Raw genomic sequence first — 12,781 nt, 5'->3', positions numbered from 1 at the left:
CACTGAAATAGGCAAAAAAAACAGCAATTCTGGACTGGGCCTCCGGTTAATAGGTTAGTCCCAAAAATAATATAAAAGTGGAAAATAGAGCCCAATATAGTCCAAAACAGTAAATAAAGTAGCATGGAGCAATCAAAAATTATAGATACGTTGGAGATGTATCAGGCATCCCCAAGCTTAATTCCTGCTCGTTCTCGAGTAGGTAAATTATAAAAAGAGAATTTTTGATGCGGAGTGATACTTTGGCATAATTTCAATGTAAATCTTCTTAATTGTGGTATGAATATTCAGATCTGAAAGATTCAAGACAAAGGTTCATATTGACATAAAAATAATAATAATTCAAGCATACTAACTAAGCAATTATGTCTTCTCAAAATAACATGGCCAAAGAAAGTTATCCCTACAAAATCATATAGTCTGGCTATGCTCCATCTTCTCCACAGAAAATATTTAAATCATGCACAACCCCGATGACAAGCCAAGCAATTGTTTCATACTTATGACATTCTCAAAACTTTTTCAATCTTCACGCAATACATGAGCGTGAGCCATGGATATAGCACTATATGTGGAATAGAATGGTGGTTGTGGAGAAGACAAAAAGAGGGAAGATAGTCTCACATCAACTAGGCGTATCAACGGGCTATGGAGATGCCCATCAATAGATATCAATGTGAGTGAGTAGGGATTGCCATGCAACAGATGCACTAGAGCTATAAGTATATGAAAGCTCAACGAAAGAAACTAAGTGGGTGTGCATCCAACTCGCTTGGTCATGAAGACCTAGGGCATTTGAGGAAGCCCATTATTGGAATATACAAGCCAAGTTCTATAATGAAAAATTCCCACTAGTATATGAAAGTGACAAAATGAGAGACTCTCTATCATGAAGATCTTGGTGCTACTTTGAAGCACAAGTGTGGTAAAAGGATAGTAACATTGTCCCTTCTCTCTTTTTCTCTCGTTTTTTTTATTTGGGCATTTTCTATTTTTTTTCTATGGCCTCTTTTTTCATTTTTTTTATTTTTCGTCCGGAGTCTCATCCCAACTTGTGGGGGAATCATGGTCTCCATCATCCTTTCCTCACTTGGGACAATGCTCTAAAAAATGATGATCATCACACTTTTATTTTTCTTACAACTCAACAATTACAACTCGATTCTTAGAACAAAGTATGACTCTATATGAATGCCTCCGGCGGTGTACTGGGATATGCAATGAATCAAGAGCTACATGTATGAAAGAATTATGAACGGTGGCTTTGCCACAAATACGATGTCAACTACATGATCATGCTAGCAATATGATTGAGCGTGTCATAATAAACGGAATGGTGGAAAGTTGCATGGCATTATATCTCGGAATGGCTATGGAAATGCCATGATAGGTAGGTATGGTGGCTGTTTTGAGGAAGGTATATGGTGGGTGTATGGTACGGCAAAAAGTGCGCGGTATTAGAGAGGCTGGCAATGGTGGAAGGATGGGAAAAAGTGCGTATAATCCATGGACTCAACATTAGTCATAAAGAACTCATATACTTATTGCAAAAATCTAGAAGTTATATAAGCAAAGTATTACACGCATGATCCTAGGGGTATAGATTGGTAGGAAAATACCATCGCTTGTCCCCAACCGCCACTCATAAGGAAGACAATCAATAAATAAATCATGCTCCGAGTTCATCACATAACGGTTCACCATACGTGCATGCTACGGGAATCACAAACTTCAACACAAGTATTCTTTAAATTCACAACTACTCAACTAGCATGGCTGTAATATCACCATCTTCATATCTCAAAACAATTATCAAGCATCAAACTTATCTTAGTATTCAACACACTCAAAAGAAAGTTTCACATATCTTGAATACCAAGTATATTAATATTGAGCAAATTACCATGCTATTAACGACTCTCAAAATAATCTAAGTGAAGCGTGAGAGATCAATAGTTTATTTAAAATAAATCCACCACCATGCTCTAAAATATCTAAGTGAAGCACTAGAGCAAAAATTATCACGCTCAAAAGGTATAAGTGAAGCACTATGAGCAAAACTATCAAGCTTAAAAGATATAAGTGAAGCTCTATGAGCATTCTATCAAATTCCAATGTATGTATGGCTCTCTCAAAAGGTGTGTACAGCAAGGATGATTGTGGTAGACTAACAAGCAAAGACGCAAATAATACAAGACGCTCCAAATAAAACACATATCATGTGGTGAATAAAAATATAGCTCCAAGTAAATTACCGATGGAAGTAGACGAAAGAGGGGATGCCTTCCGGGGCATCCCCAAGCTTTGACTTTTTGGTGTCCTTGGATTATATTGGGGGTGCCATGGGCATCCCCAAGCTTAGGCTCTTGCCACTCCTTGTTCCATAATCCATCAAAAGAATTTACCCAAAACTTGAAAACTTCACAACACAAAACTCAATAGAAATCTCGTGAGCTCCGTTAGAGAAAGAAAACAAAAGACTACTTTAAGGTACTGTAATGAACTCATTCTTTATTTATATTGGTGTTAAACCTACTGTATTTCAACTTCTTTATGGTTCATAGACTGAATTACCAGCCATAGATGCATTGAAATAAGCAAACAACACACGAAAAACAGAATCTGTCAAAAACAGAACAGTCTGTAGGAATCTGTAACTAACGCAAACTTATGGAACTCTAAAAATCCTACAAAAATAGGAAGTCCTGGAGAATTTGTCTATTGAACAGCATCAAAAAGAATCAACGCAAAATCACGTTCCTGTGATTTAAAAAATATATTTGTGCGTGAAAAGTTTCTGTTTTTCAGCAGAATCATATCAACTAACATCGTAGGTTATCCTATAGGTTCTACTTGGCACAAACACTAATTAAAAGATAAAACCACATCTAAACAGAGGCTATATGGATTATTTGTTCCTAAACCGAAGCAAAAGCAAAAAAACTAAAAATAAAATTGGGTTGCCTCCAAACAAACGCTATCGTTTAACGCCCCTAGCTAGGCATAAAAACAAGGATAGATTTAACTAGTGCCATAATAATAAGATATATCTTGAAAACTCATCTCATATTCTCTACGTTCGGCAGCAAGTTTCCTTTGAGGCAAGAAAAAGTAGTCAAAAGGGCTAAATTTAGTGGGACAAAAATCCCCAAGATCAATAACAGGAGGAACGGGTTCCTCCTTTGGCCCTTCATAGTGCACAACTATTTCATCACTAAAAGCATTCTTTTGGAAAAATCTTGTGAGCCTATACTCAAGAGAGTATCCTAGCTCATTATTTCAAAGGGCAAAATCATTATTAAGCTCGTTAATGCAATCAACCAAGACATTGGTAGGGACCTTTTTTCTAAGGTTCTCATTAAAAGCGACATAGTCCGAAGATTGAAAACGTCTAATTTCCTCTTGATCATAGAGGATCGCCTCAATGGGAGGACGACCGGCGTCCACCCTATAGTGCGCAAAGATTTCTTTAGCCTCTCTTATGATAAATCTAAATCCATGAGCCAAAAAGATGGTAACAGCGCGTTTAACAAAAGAATGCTCAATATTAGAGAATTCTAGAAAAATTCTTTGTATGCAAGGATGCATGTGCATAAATTGTCTTTCAAGCTCAACTATAAGCATAGCGACAGCATCCGCAAGACTACTAGTTCTATGAAGAATAGAACACCCCATGGATGGTAAAGCACCAGCACAAGTAAAGAAATCTTGAATAACACCTTTGCCAATGATGTTACCCCTACCGATTGGAAACTTTTTAGTATGCAAGAAAGGGGGTTCATCGGCCGGAGCCTCGGGATTTTCTGTGTTATTATTGTCCATATCAACGATAATCTCCCCAATTTCAGACATAGCGGCAAACAAAAGCAAGGCGGGAGAAAGAGAGCAAAAAGGAAAGGAGGAGAATGGGAAAGAGAGGGAGAATAAAACGGAAGGGTGAAGTGGGGGAGAGGAAAACAAGAGGCAAATGGCAGATAATGTAATGCGAGAGATAGGGGTTGTGATGGGTACTTGGTATGTAGATTGACTTGCTCTTGCGTGAGCCTCCCCGGCAACGGCACCAGAAATTCTTCTTGCTACCTCTTGGGCACTGCGTTGGATTTCCCCGAAGAGGGGAGGAAGATGCAGCAAAGTAGCATAAGTATTTCCCTCAGTTTTTGAGAACCAAGATATCAATCCAGTAGGAGGCCACGCACAAGTCCCTCGTACCTGCACAAAACAATAGCTCCTCGCAACCAACGCGATTAGGGGTTGTCAATCCCTTCACGGTCACTTACGAGAGTGAGATCTGATAGAGATGATAAATAATATTTTTGGTATTTTTGATATAGAGATGCAAAGTGTAAAGTAAAAGGCAAAGTAAAAACAAAGAAAGTATTAAAGTGATGGAGATTGATATGATGAAAATAGACCCGGGGGCCATAGGTTTCACTAGTGGCTTCTCTCAAGAGCATAAGTATTCTATGGTGGGTGAACAAATTACTGTTGAGCAATTGACAGAATTGAGCATAGTTATGAGAATATCTAGGTATGATCATGTATATAGGCATCACGTCCGAGACAAGTAGACCGACTCATGCCTGCATCTACTACTATTACTCCACTCATCGACCGCTATCCAGCATGCATCTAGAGTATTAAGTTAAAAACAGAGTAATGCCTTAAGCAAGATGACATGATGTAGAGGGATAAATTCATGCAATATGATAAAAAAACATCTTGTTATCCTCGATGGCAACAATACAATACGTGCCTTGCAACCCTTTCTGTCACTTGGTAAGGACACCGCAAGATCGAACACAAAGCTAAACACTTCTCCCATTGCAAGAACTACCAATCTAGTTGGCCAAACCAAACGGATAATTCGAAGAGACTTGCAAAGATAACTCAATCATACATAAAAGAATTCAGAGAAGATTCAAATATTATTCATAGATAATCTGGATCATAAACCCACAATTCATCAGTCTCAACAAACACACCGCAAAAAGAAGATTACATCAAATAGATCTCCATGAGAGAGGGGGAGAACATTGTATTGAGATACAAAAAGAGAGAAGAAGCCATCTAGCTACTAGCTATGGACCCGAAGGTCTGAAGTAAACTACTCATACTTCATCGGAGGGGCTATGGTGATGATGTAGAAGCCCTCCGTGGTGGTTTCCCCCTTTGGCGGAGCTCCAGAACAGGCCCCAAGATGGGATCTCATGGATACAGGAAGTTGTGGTGGTGGAATTAGGTTTTTGGCTCCTGTTCTGATCGTTTGGGGGTACGTAGGTATATATAGGAGGAAGGAGTACGTCGGTGGAGCAACAGGGGGGCCACGAGGCAGGGGGCGCGCCCTAGGAGGGGCCGCGCCCCCCACCCTCGTGACCGCCTCTTTTGTTCCTTGGAGTAGGGTCCAAGTCTCCTAGATCATGTTCGGTGAGAAAATCACGTTCTCGAAGGTTTCATTCCATTTGGACTCCGTTTGATATTTCGTTTCTTCGAAACACTGAAATAGGCAAAAAAACAGCAATTCTGGGATGGGCCTCCGGTTAATAGGTTAGTCCCAAAAATAATATAAAAGTGGAAAATAAAGCCCAATATAGTCCAAAATAGTAAATAAAGTAGCATGGAGCAATCAAAAATTATAGATACGTTGGAGACGTATCATCCGCCTCCCTGCCTCCTACTATCGCGCGCCGCTCCGCCCCTGGCCTCCTCCTCCTCCTCCAGTTGCTGTTGCCTAGGGTCATCGTCGTTCGCCACCGCTGCCCCTGTCCGCCTCCCCCCTCCCCCACTCGCCAATGCTGCCCGCTGCGAACTCAGCCACGCGCATGCGCGCCCGGGCCCCTGCTGCTGCTCCCCCGCCTCCCTGCAACCCCGCTCGCCGACCGCGCCGCTCGCCTGCGCCCGCGGTGCTCCACCGTGGCCTCGCGGCGCCGCACCACTCCGGCCACAGCCACGGCCGCCGGCGCCGGCCACGCGCCGCCCCCTTCGCCCCTTGGCTGCTGCGCCTATCGGGCGTCCTAGCGCCCCGCGCCCGATCCACCGCTCGCGCCCGTTTGGCCCTATGGGCCACTGCCCAGTGCCCCCCCCCCACACACACCCCTATTAAAAAAAGAATTAAACAATAATAATTATCAAATTAATTAATTAATTAACTAAATTATTTAACTTAATTAATCCTGATTAGACTAACCTAATCACTAATTAAGCTAACTAAACCTATTTAGTTAACCTAAGTCTATGAACAGTGGGACCCACGTGTTAGTTTGACCAGTCAACCCCTCTATTGGCTGCTGATGTCATGCTGATGCAGTAATACTAATTTCGAATTAATTTAATAATAATAATTTAGGAAATGTTTTAAAACTTTAAAAATTAATATAAATAAATCCGTAACTCGGATGGAAAAACTTTGTACATGAAAGTTGCTCAAAACGACGAGACGAATCTGAATACGCAGCCCGTTTGTCAGCCACGCGTCCCTAGCATAGCAAACCTGCAACATTTCACCTCCAGTTCATCTATCCGAAAGTGCAAAACACCGGGGATACTTTCCCGGATGCTTCCCCCTTTCACCGGTATCACCTACTAGGGCACACCTAGCACCGCTCATTGTCATGTAATGCATCGTCATGCTTATGTTTGCATTGTATTTATTGTTTCTTCTCCCTCTTCTCTCCGGTAGACTACGAGACCGACGTTGCAGCTGTCCCGTTTGACTACGGAGTTGGCGACCCCTCCTTCTTGCCAGAGCAACCAGGCAACCCCCCCCCCCCCTTGATCACTAGATGTCACCTATTCTACCCTCTACTGCTTGAATTAGAGTAGCATAGCCCATTACTGTTTTCGATTAATCCTATCCTGTTGCATAGCCTGTCATTGTTGTTACATCTGTTGATACCTTACCTGCAATCCTAAATGCTTAGTATAGGATGCTAGTTTATCATCTGTGTACCTACATTCTTGTCCATCTGCCTTGCTATACTATCGGACCGTGATCACTCGGGAGGTGATCACGGGTATATATTATACATACATACATACTATACAGATGGTGACTAAAGTCGGGTCGGCTTGTCGAGTACCCGCAAGTGATTCTGATGTGGGGGCTGGAAGGACAGGTGGCTCCATCCCGGTAGAGGTGGGCCTGGGTTCCCGACGGCCCCCGACTGTTACTTTGTGGCGGAGCGACAGGGCAGGTTGAGACCACCTAGGTGAAAGGTGGGCCTGGCCCTGGTTAGTGTCCATGGTTACTTCATAAATAACATGCTTAACGAGATCATGGTATTTGATCTGAGTCTGGACACTGGCCTATACGCACTAACCAACTACGCGGGAACAGTTATGGTCACTCGACGTCTTGGTATCAGCCGAAGCCTTCTTAACATCAGCGACTGAGCGGCGCGCGCCGGGTTGGACTGGAACGCCTGCCCTTGTATAAGGGAGGCTAGGTCTGCTCACTGGCCACGTTCGCAACATGCAGGTGTGCAATGAGCGATGGGCCCAGACCCCTGCGCGCATAGGATTTAGACCGGCGTGTTGACCTCTCTATTGTGCCTAGGTGGGGATGTAACATGTTGATCTTCCGAGGCCGAGCATGACCCAGGAAAGTGTGTCCGGCCAAAGGGATCGAGTGTGTTGGGTTATGTGGTGCACCCCTGCAGGGAAGTTTATCTATTCGAATAGTTGTGTCCCTCGGTAAAAGGGCGACCCGGAGTTGTACCTTGACCTTATGATAACTAGAACCGGATACTTAATAAAACACACCCAGACAAGTTCCAGAGACAACCCGGTGATCGCTTTTCCACAGGCGACGAGGGGAGGATCGCCGAGTAGGATTATGCTATGCGATGCTACTTGGAGGACTTCAATCTACTCTCTTCTACATGCTGCAAGACGGAGGCTGCCAGAAGCGTAGTCTTCCATAGGACTAGCTATCCCCCTCTTATTCTGGCATTCTGCAGTTCACTCCACCGATATTGCCTCTTTACACATATACCCATGCATATGTAGTGTAGATCCTTGCTTGCGAGTACTTTGGATGAGTACTCACGGTTGCTTTGCTCCCTCTTTTCCCCCTTTTTCCTCTTCTCGGATGTCGCAACCAGGCGTTGGAGCCCAGGAGCTAGACGCCACCGTCGACGACGACTCCTACTACACTGGAGGTGCCTACTACTATGTGCAGGCCGCTAACGACGACCAGGAGTAGTTTAGGAGGATCCCAGGCAGGAGGCCTGCGCCTCTTTCGATCTGTATCCCAGTTTGTGCTAGCCATCTTATGGCAACTTGTTTAACTTATGTCTGTACTTCCGCTGACCCATTTATGTGCGAGCACTTGTATTCGAGCCCTCAAGGCCCCTGGCTTGTAATATAATGCTTGTATGACTTATTTTACTTTTAGAGTTGTGTTGTGATATCTTCCCGTGAGTCCCTGATCATGATCGTACATATTTGCGTGCATGATTAGTCTACGATTGAATCGGGGGCGTCACACCTTCACGATCACTCGCAAAAGTGAGATCTAATAAAGATAGTAAAGTAAATATTTTTGGTATTTTTTTGTATCGATTGGAAAGTAAAGATTGCAAAATAGTAAACGAGATGCGATATAAGGGAAAAGAGATGTAATATAATAGGAAAGAGACCCGGGGGCCATAGGTTTCACTAGTGGCTTATCTCAAGATAGCATGTATTACGGTGGGTGAACAATTACTGTCGGGCAATTGATAGAAAAGCGCATAATTATGAAGACATCTAAGGCAATGATCATGAATATAGGCATCACATCTGTGCCAAGTAGACCGAAACAATTCTGCATCTACTACTATTACTCCACACATCGACCGCTATCTAGCATGCATCTAGAGTATTAAGTTCATAAGAATGGAGTAACACATTAAGTAAGATGACATCGTGTAGAGGGATAAACTCACGCAATATGATATAAACCCCATCTCTTTATCTTCGATGGCAACAATTCAATATGTTCCTTGCTGCCCCTACTGTCACTGGGAAAGGACACCGCAAGATTGAACCCAAAGCTAAGCACTTCTCCTAATCTTGCGGTGTCCTTTCCCAGTGATAGTAGGGGCAACAAGGAACGTATTGAATTGTTGCCATCGAGGATAAAAAGATGGGGTTTATATCATACTGCTTGAGTTTATCCCTCTACATCATGTCATCTTGCTTAATGTGTTACTCTGTTCTTATGAACTTAATACTCTAGATGCATGCTGGATAGCGGTCGATGTGTGGAGTAATAGTAGTAGATGCAGAATCGTTTCGATCTACTTGTCACGGACGTGATGCCTATATACATGATCATGCCTAGATATTCTCATAACTATGCGGTTTTCTATCAATTGCTCGACAGTAATTTGTTCACCCACCGTAAGATATGCTATCTTGAGAGAACCCACTAGTGAAACCTATGGCCCCCGGTTCTCTTTTCCATCGTATTATATCTCTTTTTATTATATTACATCTTGTTTACTATTTTGCAATCTTTACTTTTCAATCTATACAACAAAAATACCAAAAATATTTATCTTATTATCTCTATCAGATCTCACTTTTGCAAGTGGCCATGAAGGGATTGACAGCCCATTTATCGCGTTGGTTGCAAGGTTCTTATTTGTTTGTGCAGGTACAAGGCGACTTGCGTGTAACCTCCTACTGGATTGATACCTTGGTTCTCAAAAACTGAGGGAAATACTTACGCTACTTTGATGCATCACCCTTTCCTCTTCAAGGGAAAACCAACGCATGCTCAAGGGGTAGCAAGAAGCCCGCCGTGATTGAATCCCCCTCCGGCACATTGCCGGAAAAGGCCCCAGGATGGGATCTCACTGGTACATAAGGTTGCAGCAGTGGAAAAGTGGTTTCGTGGCTCCCCCTGATGTTTCTTGGGTATAAGAGTATATATAAGCGAAAGAAGTACGTTGGTGGAGCTACGAGGGGCCCATGAGGGTGGGAAGCGCACCTACCCCCCTGGGCGCACCCTCCTACCTCGTGGCCTCCTTGTGGCGTTCCAGACTTCAACTCCAAGTCTTCTAGTTTGCTTTTGGTCCAAGAAAGATCATCGCAAATGTTTCATTCTATTTGGACTCTGTTTGGTATTCCTTTTCTGCATAACTCTAAAATAGGCAAAAAAACAGAAACTGGCACTGGGCCTCCGCTTAATAGGTTAGTCCCAAAAATAATATAATGAGCATATTAAATCCCATTAAACATCCATAACAGATAATATATAGCATGGAACAATCAAAAATTATAGATACGTTGGAGACATATCACCGGTCAAGCAGTTTGTTCGTTGTTTTAATGAGGAAAGGTGCAACGAAATTGGTGAAGAGATGGCCCGGCTCTTGGCAACAGGGTTTCATCATTGAAGTTTTTCATCCTGAGTGGTTGGCTAACTCGGTGCTGGTACTTAAGAAAAACGGCACTTGGCGTATGTGTGTGGATTATACAGACCTTAACAAGGCCTGTTCAGCAGATCCTTTTGCTCTCCCTCGTATTGATCAAATTATTGATGTTGCGGCAGGTTGTCAGCGTTTGAGATTTTTGGATGGTTTTTCTTGTTATCATCAGATCAAGATGGCAGTTAAGAACCAAGGACAGCTTTCATCACTCCCTTTGGAGCCTTCTGCTATGTGTCTATGCCTTTTGGGCTTAAGAGTGCCCAGGCGACTTACCAAAGGTGTGTTCAAAACTACCTTCATGGTCAGATTGGGCGCAATGTTCACGCTTATGTGGATGATATTGTTGTGAAATCCAGGAAGAAGGAGACTTTGAAGATGATCTGAAAGAGACCTTTGACAAACTCCGGGTCTATAGAATGATGCTTAATCCGGCCAAGTGTGTTTTTAGTGTGCCAGCAGGCAAGTTATTGGGTTTCCTGGTTTTTGAGAGGGGCATTGAAGCTAACCCGGAGAAAATTAAGGCTATCACTTCTTTGGCTAAGCCGGTGTGTATCAATGACATCTAGCATTTGGCGGGTCATGTTACGGCTTTGAGCTCGTTTATAAGCCGCCTGGGTGAGAACGCCATACCTCTCTATCAAATGATGAAGAAGACATGTGACTTTGTCTAGAGCGATGCTGCTAATGAGGCGTTTGAGGCGCTTAAAAACAGTTGGCTGAGCTGCCGATTCTTGCAGCTCCCATTGAGAAGGAGCCCTTGCTGTTATATGTGGCTGCAAACAACAGGGCTGTTAGTGTGGCAGTTGTGGTTGAAAGGAAGGAGTCAGGCAAGGAGTATCCAGTTCAAAGGCCAATTTATTATGTCAGTGAGGTACTCATTGAATCTAAGTAGAGATACCCACATTGGCAGAAACTAGTTTACGGCGTGTTCATGGCCAGTTGCAAGTTGAAGCAATATTTTCTTGGTCATCCCATCACTTTGGTTAGTTCTGCTCCATTGGGGGATATTATTGAGCTTGGACCACATGGCTTGAAGTATGTGCCCCGGACGGCTATAAAATCTCAGGCGCTTGTGGACTTTATCAATGATTGGACAGAGCTTCAGATGCCTGAGGATAAGCCGGACAATACATATTGGACTATTCATTTTGATGGGTCCAGACAATTGGAAGGCTCGGGTGCTGGAGTTATATTGACTTCCCCACGAGGTGATAAATTTTGTTATGTTTTAAGATTGATGTTCCCTTGTACTAACAATGCAGCTGAGTATGAAGCCTTACTCCATAGTCTTCGGATGGCTAAAGAGATGAATCTAAGCCGGGTAAGATGCTTTGGTGACTCAGATTTGGTGGCTCAGCAAGTGTTAGGAACTTGGGATTCAAAGGATCCACTCATGGCGGCTTATCGCCGAGAGGTTGATGCTATTGCTGGTCATTTCAAAGGATATCAAGTGCAGCATGTTGATCGAAGGAAAAATGAAGCAGTTGATGCGTTAAGCCGGCTAGGGTCTTAGTGTAAGCTGGTGCCCCCTAATGTTTTCCTGGATGTTTTGCATAACCCATCAGTAAAGTTGCCTACAGAGGAGGACTTGGTAGTTCCTGACCCGGAGGCACAATTGGTGGCGGCTCTCCATGTTATCCCTAATTGGACTGTTCCATATTTGGCTTATATGACCCGGGGCGAGTTACCTAAGGATGAAACCTTGGCCAGGCAAATAACCCGGAGGTCTAAGTCAATGACTATTGTCAATGGTGAGCTTCACAGATGCAGTGGTACAGGAGTGTTTCAACGATGTATTTCTCCTGAGGGCCATGAAATTCTAAGGGAGATTCATGAAGGAGATTGCGGTCATCATGATGGCTCTAAATCTCTTGTTGCTAAAGCTTTTCGTCATGGGTTTTATTGGCTGACGGCTCATGCTGATGCAGAAGATTTAGTCAGTAAATGTGATGGTTGTCAAAAAAATTCAAGACGAGCTCATGTGCCGGCTCAAGAATTAAGGATGATTCCATTTACTTGGTCGTTTGCACTCTGGGGGCTGGATATGGTTGGGCCTTTCAAAAGGTCTAAGGATAAAAAGACTCATCTCTTAGTAGCTGTTGACAAGTTTACAAAGTGGGTTGAAGCTAAGCCGGTCAGCAAATGTGATGCAGCCACGGCGGTTCAATTCATCAAAAGGTGATCTTTCATTTGGATACCCTCATAGTATCATCACTGATAATGGTACTAATTTGTCTAAGGGTGCAATGAAAGAGTTCTGTCAACAAGAGCATATCTGCCTTGATGTACCATCAGTGGCTCACCCCTAGTCTAATGGTCAAGTTGAACAAGCAAATCAAGAAATCTTGAGAGGTATCAAGCCTCGG

Source organism: Triticum aestivum, chromosome 7B (assembly GCF_018294505.1).
Source record: "Triticum aestivum cultivar Chinese Spring chromosome 7B, IWGSC CS RefSeq v2.1, whole genome shotgun sequence".
Taxonomy (NCBI): Eukaryota; Viridiplantae; Streptophyta; class Magnoliopsida; order Poales; family Poaceae; genus Triticum; species Triticum aestivum.
The sequence above is the reverse complement of the archived record's forward strand: the minus strand, read 5'-3'. Positions refer to the sequence as shown.